General features: G+C 42.8%; 1 protein-coding gene across 1 annotated transcript in view; it reads right to left on the minus strand.

The window, feature by feature from the left end:
- Nucleotides 1-15,149, minus strand: part of LOC128578993 (uncharacterized) — a 163,080-nt gene that overhangs the window by 5,241 nt on the left and 142,690 nt on the right. The gene's annotated exons all lie outside the window — the stretch shown is intronic.

The raw sequence follows: 15,149 nt of genomic DNA on the forward strand, positions 1-15,149 counted from the left end.
GTTCCCTTCTCTCCACATCCACGCCAGCATCTGCAGTTTTGAGATTTTGTGATGTGGGCCATTCTCACTGGGGTTAGATGATATCTCAGGCTTATTTTGATTTGCATTTCTCTAATATATAGAGATGATGAACATTTTTTCATGTGTTTGTTAGCCATTCGTCTGTCATCTTTAGAGAAAGTTCTATTCATGTCTCTTGCCCATTGATATAAGGGATTGTTGGCTTTTTTCATGTGGATTAATTTGAGTTCTCTATAGATCCTGGTTATCAAGCTTTTGTCTGATTGAAAATATGCAAATATCCTTTCCCATTCTGTAGGTTGTCTCTTTGCTTTGGTTATTGTGTCCTTAGCTGTACAGAAGCTTTTCAGTTTAATGAAGTCCCATTTGTTTATTTTTGTTGTTGTTGCAATTGCCATGGCAGTCTTCTTCATGAAGTCTTCCCCCAGGCCAATACCTTCCAGTGTTTTTCCTATGCTTTCTTTGAGGATTTTTATTGTTTCATGCCTTAAATTTAAGTCCTTTATCCATCTTGAATCAATTTTTGTGAGTGGAGAAAGGTGTGGGTCCAGTTTCAGTCTTTTACATGTAGACATCCAGTTCTCCCAACACCATTTATTGAATAGGGAGTCTTTCCCCCAAGGTAAGTTCTTGTTTGGTTTATCAAAGATTAGGTGGTTGTAAGATGTTAGTTTCATTTCTTGGTGTTCAATTCGATTCCAAGTGTCTATGTCTCTGTTTTTGTGCCAGTACCGTGCTGTCTTGACCACTATGGCTTTGTAGTACAGACTAAAATCTGGTATGCTGATGCCCCCAGCTTTATTTTTGTTACTAAGAACTGCCTTAGCTATACGGGGTTTTTTCCGGTTCCATACAAAACGCGGAATCATTTTTTCCAAATCTTGAAAGTACGATGTAGGTACTTTGATAGGAATGGCATTGAAAAGGTAGATAGCTTTGGGAAGTATAGAAATTTTAACAATGTTGATTCTTCCCATCCATGAGCATGGTATGTTCTTCCATTTGTTAATATCCTCTGCTATTTCCTTTCTGAGGATTTCCTAGTTTTCTTTATAGAGGTCCTTCACCTCCTTCGTTAGGTATATTCCTAGGTATTTCATTTTCTTTGAAACTATGGTGAAGGGAGTTGTGTCCTTAATTAGCTTCTCATCTTGACTGTTATTGGTGTATAGAAAGGCTACTGACTTGTGGATATTGATTCTATATCCTGAAACATTACTGTATTTTTTGATGACTTCTAGGAGTCTTGTGGTTGAGTCTTTGGGGTTCTTTAAGTATAAGATCATGTCATCAGCAAAGGGGGAGAGTTTGACCTCCTCTGCTCCCATTTGGATTCCCTTTATTTCCTTGTCTTGCCTAATTGTATTGGCTAGAACTTCCAGCACTACGTTGAATAGTAAAGGTGACAGAGGACAACCTTGTCTGGTTCCAGTTCTAAGAGGAAAAGCTTTCAGTTTTACTCCATTCAGTAAAATATTGGCTGTGGGTTTGCCATAGATAGCTTCAATCAGTTTTAGAAATGTGCCACCTATGCCTATACTCTTCAGTGTTCTAATTAGAAAAGGATGCTTGATTTTATCAAATGCTTTTTCTGCATCTATTGAGAGGATCATGTGATCTTTATTTTTGCCTCTGTTAATATGGTGGATAACGTTTATAGACTTGCGTATGTTAAACCAGCCTTGCATCCCTGGGATGAAGCCTACTTGATCATGAGGAATGACTTTTTTGATGACAAGCTGTAATCTATTGGCTAGGATTTTGTTGAGAATTTTTGCGTCTATGTCATGAGTGAGATTGGTCTGAAATTCTCCTTTTTGTTTGGGTCTTTTCCTGGTTTTGGTATCAGGTTGATGTTTGCTTCATAGAATGTGTTGGGGAGATTCCTTCTTCCTCAGTTTTTTGGAATAATTTCTACAGTAGAGGAATAAGCTCTTCCTTGAAGGTTTGATAGAATTCTGGTGTGAAGCCATCTGGACCAGGGCATTTTTTGGTTGGAAGCTTTTTTATTGTTTCTTTGATCTCAGTGCTTGAAATTGGTCTGTTCAGGAGGTCTATTTCATCCTGGCTAAGTCTAGGGAGAGGGTGTGATTCCAAATATTGATCAATTTCCTTCACATTGTCAAATTTCTGGGCATAGAGTTTCTGGTAGTATTCAGAGATGATCTCTTGTATCTGTGTGGGATCAGTTGTTATTTCCCCTTTATCGTTTCTGATTGAGGTTATTAGAGATTTTACTTTTCTATTTCTAGTTAGTCTGGCCAATGGTTTATCTATTTTATTTATTTTTTCAAAAAACCAACTCCTTGTTTCATTAATTTTCTGAATGATTCTTTCGTTTTCAATTTCATTGATCTCTGATTTGATTTTGGAGATTTCTTTTCTTCTACTGAGTTTAGGCTTAGATTGTTCTTCTTTTTCCAATTCCATAAGATCTCTTGTGAGATTGTTGATGTGCTCTCTTTCTGTTTTTCGAATGTAGGCATCTAAAGCGATGAATTTTCCTCTCAAAACTGCTTTTGCAGTATCCCACAGGTTTTGGTAGCTTGTGTCTTCATTGTTGTTATGCTCAAGGAAGTTAATGATTTCCTGTTTTATTTCTTCCTTCACCCATCTGTTATTCAACAGAAGATTGTTTAATTTCCATTCCTTTGGGTGGGGTCGAGCATTTTTGTTAGAGTTGAGTTCCACCTTTAGTGCCTTATGGTCTGAAAGGATACAAGGTAAAATTTCAATTCTTTTGATTCTGTTGATATTTGTTTTGTGTCCCAGGATATGATCAATTTTGGAGAATGTTCCATGGGGTGATGAGAAGAATGTATATTCTTTATCTTTGGGGTGGAGTGTTCTATATGCGTCTATCAAGCATAGTTGTTCTAGGGTCTCATTTAAATCTCTTACATTTTTGTTTAATTTCTGTTTAGAGGACTGTCCAGCTCTGTAAGAGGTGTGTTAAAGTCCCCTGTTATGATGGTATTATCAGATATCATATTGCTCAGACTGAGTAAGGTCTGTTTCAAGAATCTGGGAGCATTTAAATTGGGTGCATAAATATTTAGAATGGAAATGTCTTCTTGTTGTAGTTTTCCCTTGACCAATATAAAGTGACCATCTTTGTCTTTTTTGACTTTAGTTGCTTTAAATCCACATGTATCTGAAAATAAGATTGCAACTCCTCTTTTCTTCTGAATTCCATTTGCCTGAAAAATTGTCTTCCAACCCTTGACTCGGAGCTTGAATTTGTCTTTTGAGGCCAGGTGTGTTTCTTGCAGACAGCAAATGGATGGCTTGTGTTTTTTAATCCAGTCATCCAATCTATGTCTCTTCAGTGGGGAATGAAAGCCATTAACATTTATTGAGATAATTGATGTGTGCTAGTATTCTATTCGTTTTATTTGGTAAGAGTCCATTGCTTAGTTTTATCTTTTGCATCAGTGTGGAGGTTAGGTTCTGTCCTTTGATTTCTGAGTTCTTACTTTGCTGCTGATCCATTGTGGTGGTCAGTGTGCAGAACAGGTTGAAGTATTTCCTGTAGAGCTGGTCTTGTTGTGGCGAATTTCCTCAATGTTTGTATATCCGTAAATGATTTGATTTCTCCGTCAATTTTGAAGCTTAGCTTAGCAGGGTACAGAATTCTGGGCTGAAAATTGTTCTGTTTAAGTAGATTAAAGGTAGATGACCATTGTCTTCTTGCTTGGAATGTTTCATTAGAGAAGTCTGCAGTAACTCTGATGGATTTGCCCCTATAGGTCAACTGGCGCTTACTCCTGGCATCTTGCAGAATCTTTTCTTTTGTCTTGACTTTGGACAGGTTCATCACAATGTGTCTTGGAGAAGCTCGGTTAGAGTTGAGACGACCCGGGGTCCGATATCCCTCTGAAAGCAGTGTGTCAGACTCTTTGGTGATGTTTGGGAAATTTTCTTTTATAATATTCTCTAGTATGGCTTCCATTCCTCTGGGGCATTCTTCTTCCCTTTCTGGAATTCCTATAACTCGTATGTTGGAACGCTTCATAAAGTCCCATGATTCTGACAGTGAACGTTCTGCTTTCTCTCTCTTCTTTTCTGCCTCTTTTTCTGTCTGAGTTATCTCAAGAACTTTGTCTTCTACCTCTGGAATTCTTTCTTCTGCATGGTCTAACCTGTTGCTGATACTTTCCATTGTATCTTTAAGTTCCCTAATTGACTGTTTCAGTTCCTTCAGGTCTGCTATATCCTTTTTATATTCTTCATATCATTCATCTCTTATTTGATTCTGTTTTTGGATTTCCTTTTCGTTATTTTCCACTTTATTAGCAATTTCCTTCATTGTTTCCATCATTTCTTTCATTGTTTTCAACATGTGTATTCTAAATTCCCTTTCTGTCATTCCTAACATTTCTATACTGGGGAATCCTCTGCAGTAGCTACCTCATGGTCCCTTGGTGGGGTTGTTCTAGACTGGTTCTTCATGTTGCCTGGAGTTTTCTGCGGATTCTTCCTCATGAGTGATTTCTTTTTTCTGTTTCCTTGCCCTAATTTTCCTTTCACTTCCTCTTGCTCTTTCAGTTCTTGTGCCTGTGGACTAAGGGTTACAGGACCAGAAGGGTGAGAAGGTTGAAGAGCAAAAAAAGGGGATGAAAGAAAGGAGGACTGAGTGATAAGAAAAAAAGAAAGATAGAGAAAGGAGAGGGGGTGGGTATAAGGAATATTGACAAAAAGAAGAGAGGCACAGAAAGAGGGAGACAGGGCAATATAGGTGTACAGTAGGGTACTTTGACACAACCTTAAAAAACCCCACCTTCTGGGGGTGCCCAGTTGCGTGGTTCCCTTGAGGTCAGCAGCTCTTTGCTAACCTGATCAGACACAGTACCCCACCTCCACCAAGTAGAGAGGAAAGACAAAAATCCTATAAATCAAACCAAAAGAAGCAAACAGAAAACTTTACGGGGATAAAATTGGGTGAAAAACCAAATTATATCGGTAGAAACACTAGCAAAAATGAAGTTGCAGTTATTAAAAAAGGCAGCAATGGGAAATTATAATTAAACTAGGAAAATTGAGAAAGAAAAAGGGATCTGTGTGGAAAAGCTTGAAATTGAAAAAACAAAAGAACATCAGCAACGTCAAAATAAACAAACAAACAAACAAACAAACAAAAAAAACAAACCAAAAGAAAAAAGAAAAAAATGCACAACCAAAAACAAAGCAGTTTGTATATGTTATTGAATATTGTCTGGGCAACACGTGGTCTTCTGGGTTATGAGATGTTAGTCACAGTTCTGATACGACTGGAGGCTGCTGATTTCTCAAACCCCAGCAGGTAGACACCCTAAATCTCTCTTCAGCCTACTTAAAAGGCACTTTGAACTTGTAAACTTTCTGAGCAGAAGCTTTCCCAGCTTTCTCGCTGGAATCGCTGCTGAAGTGGCTATCCACTTACCCAGTGTGCCAAAACCGGTCTCACTCTGCCCCTGAGGGTTAGGGCTGCAAGGCGGCTCAAACCCCACCATTAGGCTACTTGGTTGCTGGGTTACCAGCTCCCACCCGTTTCTAGCTCTGTGACCCTGAGGGCGGAGCTTGCCGGGGCAGATCACTGACAATGGATCCGTGTGACCCACCGCCAAACACTATTAGCTCCGTCTGGCTCAGCGGCTCAGACTGGGGCCCTAGACAACGGCCAAAGTTCTCCGCACTCCCACTCAGGCCTTCCCCAAGGCAGTTCAACTCAGTGCCAAGTCCAAGGACATCAAAAGAGTTCACAGGTAAGGCCTTTCTGGTTTGCAGTCTCGCTGCTACTGAACTTACAGTTGTGGGCGGGTTTAGACGGATTGAACACACGAGACCACTTGCCGGTTTTCCACTGTTTTAGTCCTCCTCTTGGGGTCCAGAAGTCTCTCCCTGACTCCCTGTATCTTCATAGGAGTGATGATAGGCAGTTTCCACCAGCCAGAGATGCCTGGAGTCCTATCTCCCCAGACTTACGGTGCCCAGATACAAGGAAGCTGTTACTCGGCTGCCATCTTGCTCCGCCTCCCCAATTTTCTTTTTGTTCTACCAGAATAGATAGTTTTTCTAAGGCTGGGGGTGATTTTCTTAGTGTATTTCTCAAAGGCTGTTCAGAGTTTTCAGACATGATATGAACATAGAAATGGCCCAAGAGATTTCACTGTAGAGGGGTAACTTTTCCTCTAGGGCTTCCAATCATGATGCACAGTTGCAACAAATTTTATAGTGCCCCCAAATCTGGGATCTGATCTCTTCTAGAGCAGTTAGAGCAGATTTCTATAAAAAATAACTTCAGAGGTCATCACTCATTCCAGCTCTTTCTTTCAATGCACTTGGCATCTTCAAAACTTGAAACCAAGTCAGAGTCCATAGGGCCCCAAACTCAGACAAGCTTGCACATGTACATTGAATAGTTCTTTCAGCTTCTCTCTCCTCCTCTTGCACAAATGCATCAGGATGCAGAAGGCATCCAGCTCTCTAAAATATAAATCCTTAGCTCCAAAATTTAAATTTGTAGTGATGCAAGTGTTCTGCTTTGGACAGACCTGAGAATAACTCAGGTGCCGAGGTGGGTCTTTATTTAGTCCCCAGCTGCTGGTGAGCAACATGGGAGGTCTGCCTTTATCAAATTCCTGGCAGCCAGGGAGCTGAGCTACATGGAAGGTCTGTAATATGCACTCTGTAGTCTGCAGCCCACACAAGGGAAAGGTCCTGTGCCCCTTTATATCAAGGGGGAATAATAGAGGCCAGGTGCCAAGCAGCAGTTCCATAAGCTGTGGAACCGTGGTTCCTGTAAAGCGTGTCCTGTTGTCACACCACTGTGCACAGTTATGGCTGTCTGAGAACACAAGCTGGCCTCCCATGGGTGAGAAAGTCCAACAACTCTGTTTCTCATGAGTGAGAAAGCCCAAACAACCTTGTCTCCTGTGGGCAGCTGTGTTTTGTCGCATACAACTGCAATCTATGTGTGTGTGTCTTCCATGCCCTCGTGTGAGGAGAATGGAACATTGCATCTAAATGCCACAACAGCAGTACAGACCACAAGCAATGTCACTTATAACGATTAATACTTTCCATCAAACACTGGCAAGGGAAGCCTATCACTTTGTAGTCATGAGGAGTTCTGTATAAGTCCAGCAAGCTGACTGGAGACCAAAGACACTGTGCCCCGGCCACCAACATGTTGGCCCATATCACCCTATGGATGGAAAGAAAGGTTAAAGGCACCAGCAAGGGGAGGTCACACCACTCTGAGAGTACACAGGCTGAGGTTCCATCAGTTGACAGAACCAGGGCCACCACCAGTGGCAGCTGCCCCAGCCTTTCATACCATACCTGGGCAGCATGTGTGGTAGAATCAGCAGGTTCAACATGTAACAAAAGAGGATAACTCATGATTGGCCATAAGATAATAACATAAGTACCCTTGGGTATATCATCCCCAGGCCCTTGACCTGGATAACACTTTCACTACTACTGGTGGCCAAATTCCTATATCCTATAGGATAACACGCAGGTCCACTTCTTACCCCATGGGGCCAAAAGAGCCACCCAACACACATGGGGGTCTTTTATTTACCAGGGTCATGTCCAGATGGCCCTCTGACTATGTGCCAAAATTGTTGGTGTGGGTAAGAGCATGTTGTCCTGTCACTGAAAACCTGGTTTCAAAAGAACTAGTGTCTCATCCGCACTGGCAACTAGATGGGCGCAGTTGTCCTGTGTAGAGGGGCCTCCATATGGGCCATGCCCTCTTTTTGGCTGCACTCATTCAGTGCATGCAGCACAGTTCACAGCCAGTTGGTCCCCCCAGCCGAAGCAGACTTGGACTAGTGGAACATAATGCTTTCTTCAGTAGTTCGTTGGAGCATTTCACAATCCCCGTGGCTTGGGAGCGGTACAGAACATGGTAAGACCACTCAATGCCCGTGTCCTTGGCCACTGGTGCCCCTTGGTTCCTGTAAAGTGTGTCCCATTGTCACTTTCTATAACCAGGGGCCAGTTGTAAGCAGCAGTGTGCTGGCTTGGTGGTGAGCTGGGAAGGCAGCCAGCAATCCAGTAGCTGGGTCTACACAAGTCACTGTGTACCTATACCCCCTGGGGGTGCTACAGTGTCCTCTTATCAGCATGTTAAAGGGACCTGGCCTGTAGTGGCCGCCGGTTTCTGAGCATGTTCCCTAGAACATACAACACACTGAGCACAAGCCATTTACAGCGGTTCTCAACCTGTGGGTCGCGACCCCTTTTTAACAATGAAAATACATTGCAGCATTAGGAAGGTTGAGAAGCACTGCACTAACACATCTGTGTGGGAAGTTTCATGCTTCACCATGCCCCACATGCAGCAGTCAGTATAACCATCGAGCCCCATCACCCCTGGGGGCTGTTTCCAGCCAACAGACCTTTGCTAGGGTGTCTATTTCATCGTTACCAGGGCATGCCAGCAGTGCAGACCCAGGAATATGACAAGTTGTTATTTGTTTCTGGTGTACCATGTCTCATAGGTCCTGCCATAAGTCTTGTCCCCACAAGGGTCCATGCATAACCATCCATTGGTTTAACTGCCGTGTGGCTGTCCACACAGTGAACCCCAGGAAAACTGCCTCGCTTTCTGTAGGAGCCAGATACAGCAGAGCCAATTAAGAAAGAAAAATAGTTGGTGTTTTTAAAAGTAAAGAGAACTTTTTTTTTCTAAATGAGTTACTGACCTTGAGTCTTGTGCTGAGTGCTGGTACTGTATCTCCAGGACAACTTTAACATAGCAACCACAGTTCTTAGCAGGCAGAGATAGAAAACAATTTGACAAACTTTACATTTTAACTCTAGTGGCAAATTGGCCTTTTGAGTTCTGAACATTTGGTGCATTTTCCTGTTTGGTGCATTTTCCCATCAGTTGAAACACATGTTTAGGAACAGAAATTTAAGAGGCTTCAAACATAAGTCTTGTAAACTGAGAAGAGAAAACTGTTACACACTCATGTCTCTGTACTCACACTTGCAGTGTGCACATCTGCACTGTCTGCGTTACTGGCAGCCAGCATCTCTGCCACCACCCTAGTTTCTGCTCTCCCTGCTTGCAGGCAGGCAGACTCCGCACTCATCTGCCCCCATGCGCTGTCTCCACTGCTCACAACTCACCCTGCCCAAGGTAAATGCCACTGTCACGGTGTATTTAGCACCTCTGAAGGAGCCTGTGCCTTCTCCATCCAGTCTCACATGCTCCCTTCCAGATCAGGCTTTTCAGGGGCCAAACACTAGACAGGGATAAAAGCCTTCCAGTAGCTCAAGCTCTCATTTCACAGCTGTGGGTGTGGGAGAGGCTTGAATTTTATCAATGACAGCATCAGGAATAACCTTGTCTTACCTGAAAAACACCCCCAAGACCTTGACAAGCCAGGTCCCTTGGCTTTTGTTGAATGCTCAGCCAAATTTCTGCAGATGAGTAAGTAAGTACAGCTGGTGCAGCACTTCCCAACACTGAGAGGATCACTGATTAACATGATATCAGTAACATAATGGTACACACGCACAGCTTCTGGGAGGTACTACTGTCCACCAGGCCATGACAGTGGGGCTATGCAGAAGCCCTGTGGGAGGATGGTGAATATTCAGCCACTCTTCCCATGTGCATACAAATTGCTCTTGACTGAACTGCTTCCCCAGCTGCACCAATTCTGGTCAGTGGAGTGCTCAGTTACTTACGGGGGTGTGGCTGCCCCTCCTGGGGCCCTCTGTTGTGTTTTTACGTTTGTGTCACCATAGGCTGTGCCCTACAACAGGATTCATCTTCCTCCTCTTCTGAGGAGTTTATTAGCACTGTCATGGGAGAGTTGAGCTGCTACCATGAATCACACTCATGGCCAGTCCACCCCAAGGAGCAGTTTTGTTGTTCCCAGTGCTCAGCTGCTGCTCCTGCACTTGTCCTCAAGGAGCAGTTTTCTGGCTTGGCACCGGTAGCACAGTGGTTATAGTGCCAGCCACAGACACCAAGGCTGGCGGGTTCGAACCTGGCCCAGGCCAGCTAAACAACGACAACTACAAAAGAAAAAGCCAGGCATTGTGGCAGATGCCTACTTAGGAGGCTGAGGCAAGAGAATCACTTAAGCCCAAGAGTTTGAGGTTGCTGTGAGCTGTGACGCTACAGCACTCTACCAAGGGCAACGTAGTGAGACTCTGTCCTAAAAAAAAAAGAAAAAAAGAGGAGCGGTTTTGTTTGTACAGCTTTTCCTGGCATTCCTAGACACTTGCTGCCCATGGGAGATGCAGTCCATCTCAGTCTCTGCTCCCAGAGCTGTAAAACACCCAGCCTACAGCCTTCCAGCCATGTGAACAGTTTTCTTCTCAAAGGCCTCTGCCATGGTGTGGAGAGCTCGTTTGACTTGCAGTGGTGTCCCATCCACATTGGGCCTCTCCTGGTGGGGCGGCCAGGTAGACAGTGGCTTCACCACCAGTACCACATACTCATGCTAGGCCTCCCCTCAATTCCACCCTCCCGGGTGCCTCCATACCAGCCTTAGACAAATCCATTTCTAGTTGCCATTTGCAATGCAAGTGTTGTGCTTTGGACAGGTAATGGAGAGTAAGTAATTCAGACACTGAGAGAAGGAGTGAGATGTATTTATTCAGTTCCTGGCAGCTGGTGAGCAACATGGGAGTCCACATTGATCCAGCTGAGCTACGTAGGATGTCTGGAGTACATACTCCGCTGTTCACAATCCTCAATCCACACCAAGGAAAGGTCCTGTACCCCTTTATGCCCAGGGAGAACAATAGAGGCAGGGTGCCGAGCAGCAGTTCCGTAGCATAACATCATTGTGCACAGTTACGACTGTCTAGGAACACAAGCCGCCCTCCCCTGGGTGACAAAGTCCAATAACTGTGTCTCCCATGGGTGAGAAAGCCCAAACAACCATGTCTCCCTTGTTAACAGCAGTCTCTCATCTCACACTGGCCCTGAGGTTCTTCAGGATGCATAAGAGCCTTTCCATGGGGGTGTGGGTGTGTGTGTCTCTCCTCTAGCTTCTCTCCCCTCACTGTAATACCCAAAAATACAGAACCAGGTTGATCCCATAAGGAAATGGCATATAAAATCTATCCTCCACCTGAGAGTCACAAGACAGGACCAGATGTTGAAATGAGGATTACAAAAAGCTCAGGAGACATTTTCTGCATTGAGAGAAATGAACATAGATATCTTAAAGCCCAATATTTTGGAGTGGGGCCCTTTGAGTTTTTTGTACATCTTCTCCAGTGAGTTGCTATAGTTGTGTGATGATTTCCTGGCATGAAAAGAATCTGGTGGCAGAATCTATAAGTGGAAACAAGCACCACAGCAGCCAGAGGGCAGGTCCACAAAATACCCATTGCCATGACTACAATAGTACCTGCCTTGACACTGTGTCACTGGGTCTTAAAATATTCTTGCCCTGGGTGGCACCTGTGGCTCAGTGGGTAGGGTGCCGGCCCCATATACCGAGGGTGGCAGGTTCGAACCCAGCACCAGCCAAACTGCAACAAAAAATAGCTGGGTGTTGGGGCAGGTGCCTGTAGTCCCAGATACTCAGGAGGCTGAGGCAAGAGAATCGCTTAAGCCGAGGGGTGGGAGGTTGCTGTGAGCTGTGATGCCACTGCACTCTCCCGAGGGCGATAAAGTAAGACTCTGTCTCTTAAAAAAAAAAAAAAAAAAAAAAAAAAAAAAAAAAAATATATATATATATATATATATATATATATATATATTCTTGCCCTTCCCCTTCCCCCTGGGTTAGCTCATCATGGATAAGTAATAGCACACAGCTGATCCAGCTGCTTCACTAGGCTATGCTAGGGTTTATTCTCTTTTCTGACCTACAAAGTCATCGTTTGAATTTCTCCTGCTTTAGTTACTGTGGGGAAATTGGCCTAGGCTCACTGGGTACACTTTTGATAACCTTCCGGTGTCTTTAGGACACTGAGGATATCCTGTGCTGATTGGAGTCAGGCTGACAACAGGGTCTAATCTTCCATCTCATAGGGAGAGACATGAGTGAACCAGGCCTTGTTTGTCCCCTCACAAAAGGAATCTCCTTGATTGGTGCCCTGATGGGAGTTGCTCCAATATCTTGATACTTGGGTGAAGAGCAAGGAAGAGGTCTGGAGATGCAGATTGATAGATAGGTCAATTGCTCTCATTTCATCTGTGAGAAAATCAGATGAAGCAGTTATGTTCTTTAATGTGCAGAAACTTTCAGTCTAGAAAAATATGTATAAATGGTTGCATTAGTGTCTTGCATTTTTTTTTTTTTTTTTGAGACAGAGTCTTACTTTGTCATCCTCGGTAGAAGGCTGTGGCATCTTGCCTCAGCCTCCTGGACTAGAGGTGTCCACCACAAAACGTGGCTATTTTTAGAGACGGGGGTCTCACTTGGCTCAGGCTGGTCTTGAACTCATGAGCTAAAACAGTCCACCCGCCTCGGCCTTCCAGAGTGCTGGAATTATAGATGTGAGCTACCACGCCTGGTCTGCATTAGTGTCTTGTGTTCAGTACCAAGAAGGGTGGTGTGCAGGGGACTTGGGCTTCATTTGCACCATTTCCATTATGTTGTGAGTGCTGATGTCATCACCAAAGGCAACTCATGAACAGAACAGTTGTTATAATTATTATATTGCTTTTACCTTGTTAAGATCTAGTATTCAGTTTATAATTTTCATAGAAAACTCTCTGTGTTTGGCTTAAATTGCTTGCTTTTTTTATGTTACAAAATAGATGAGGATAATGTTTAAAAATTAAAATCAAACTTGAGGTGTAAAATTTCTCTTCTGTAGGCCTAGAAAGAGAAAATTGAAAACAAATTAGCAATATAGAGATGAGATGCCTTGGGCCTGCTCCATGCCTGAGTCCTGCCCAGATCGACACTCTTCTGAGCCTCGTCCAAATCTGGCCCCACCCTGTCTTCCCTTACAAAACTGAGTAGAAGAAATTTGATTTTGTGGTATTGCTACTGCTGTCTTCCCAAAGCTAGTGATCACAAGTTCTTAAAACACAAAAGCAAACACACACACACACACACACACACACACACACACACACACACACATAACAGGTAAGTGGCAACAAATGACTATGTACTTGGGGACCTTATTTTTTCTCATTAAAACCTGTGTTTCTAGAAACATTTCACTAGTTACATAGTTTCTATTTCTGCAGATTCAGTTCTCCAAGTTATAAAAAGGTAAATGTACTGGCTTGGCTCCCGTAGCACAGTGGTTATGGCGCCAGCCACATACACCAAGGTTGACGACTTCGAACCAGGCCTGGGCCAGCTAAACAACAATGACAACTGCAATACAAAATAGTAGGGCATTGTGGCAGGCGCCTATAGTCCCAGCTACTTGGGAGGCTGAGGCAAGAGAATCGCCTAAGCCCAAAAAGCTGGAGGTTGCTATGAGTTGTGTGACGCCACGGCACTTTACTATGGGCGATAAAGTGACTACTCCATCTCTAAAAAAAAAAAAAAAGAAATGATGAAAATAAATTTGTCATGTGCTAGAATAAGATAAAGGATAAATGAAGGAATATGAATGGAAAAATATTTAAAACCTGCAAATAGGAGAAGAAAACATTGGTAAATATTCCTATAAACTGTGAGAATAAATCTGGCCTTTTTAAGAATATAGAAGTGTTACTGAAAGAAAAGATTGATAAAGGACATAATATAAAACCAGGATATTTTGCATGGTAGGAATCACTATAAGTTAAAAAGAATATACCAAACAGAACAACTGTTTGCAAATTATGTAAAAGACAAAGAGAAGCACTCATGTGTGTTCCAGAAAATCAGAAATTTCTCTAAACATATGGTCTCATGGCACAAGGACACAGGAGGACAAGTGAAGTGTCCCTCACTGACTCAAGATGGGACAATTTTAACTGGAAAACAGATATAACTTCAGTATATGGAATCCTATCAAATACACAAAAAATAATGTAAGGAAAAGTATTATCTATATGTTTTTATTTTTGTTTGCTGGGCCACATCATCATTGTTGTGGAAGTGACTAAGTGAAAGAATCAAGTTTTTATACTTTTCCTGTTAGGTTAGTCTTAAATGTAATGAAGAGCTCAGGAGAAAATGCAAGTCTTACTGGAGAATAAGAACGAGTACATGCAGAGGGAATACTAGAGTTAGAAAACTGCTATTTTGCAACCCTCAGTGAAATTAGGAAAATACTAATCAATAAATAAGCAATTTCAAGGAGGAAACAGGTAGATGTTCCATGGACCTACTCATCCACCTAAATATACATAAAAGCAGAGAAATCAGACATATGCATTGAATATGCTGTCTTAATTGGGATGTACTGGAAATGTAAAATGGAGCATGCAGGCTGGGCACAGCTATAATCCTGGCACTCATAGGCCGAGGCAGGTGAATTGCTTGAGGTCAGGCGGTCAAGACCAGCCTGAGCAAGAGTGAGACTCAGTCTCTAAAAATAACCAGGTGTTGTGGTGGGCACCTGTAGTCCCAGCTACTTGGGAGTTTGAGCCCAAGAGTTTGAGGTTGCTGTGAGCTGCGATGCCATAGTACTCTACCATGGGCATCAGAGTGAGATTCTGTCTCAAAAATAAATAAAATGGAGTATGCTTTTAAAAGATCCAGTACTACAAACTATTAGTAATATTGATCACACTTTGAAATAATACTTTTTGATATATTTAGTTAAATAAATTACAATCAATTTTACATGTTTTTTTATGTTGCTAAGAGAAAATTTATAATAACATGCACAGGGCTGTTTAATTCTAGCAGACATTGCCTGCTCCCTTTTCAAAACTCTGGCTGCCTCCTTAAAAAAACAGAGTACATGAAGATTGTAAAATCTGAATTATTTATTAGTAAATGCTTTAGAGACAGGGTCTTGTTCCAGTGCTCAGACTGAAGTGCAGTGCTCTGATCATATCTCACTGCGTCTTCCAACCAAGTGACCCTCCTTTCACAACCTGCTGAATAGCTGAGAACTACAGGCATGAACCATCAAACCTCAATTTAAAAAAAATTTTTGTAGTGGCCAATGTGTGTCGCAACCCTTATGGCCCTGGTCTTGATAGCAGCAGGAAGGAACCAGGCCTGACCAGATTAGAAGTACAAGCTTGCAGGAGG

The sequence above is a fragment of the Nycticebus coucang genome, chromosome Y (genome assembly GCF_027406575.1).
Source record: "Nycticebus coucang isolate mNycCou1 chromosome Y, mNycCou1.pri, whole genome shotgun sequence".
Taxonomy (NCBI): domain Eukaryota; kingdom Metazoa; phylum Chordata; class Mammalia; order Primates; family Lorisidae; genus Nycticebus; species Nycticebus coucang.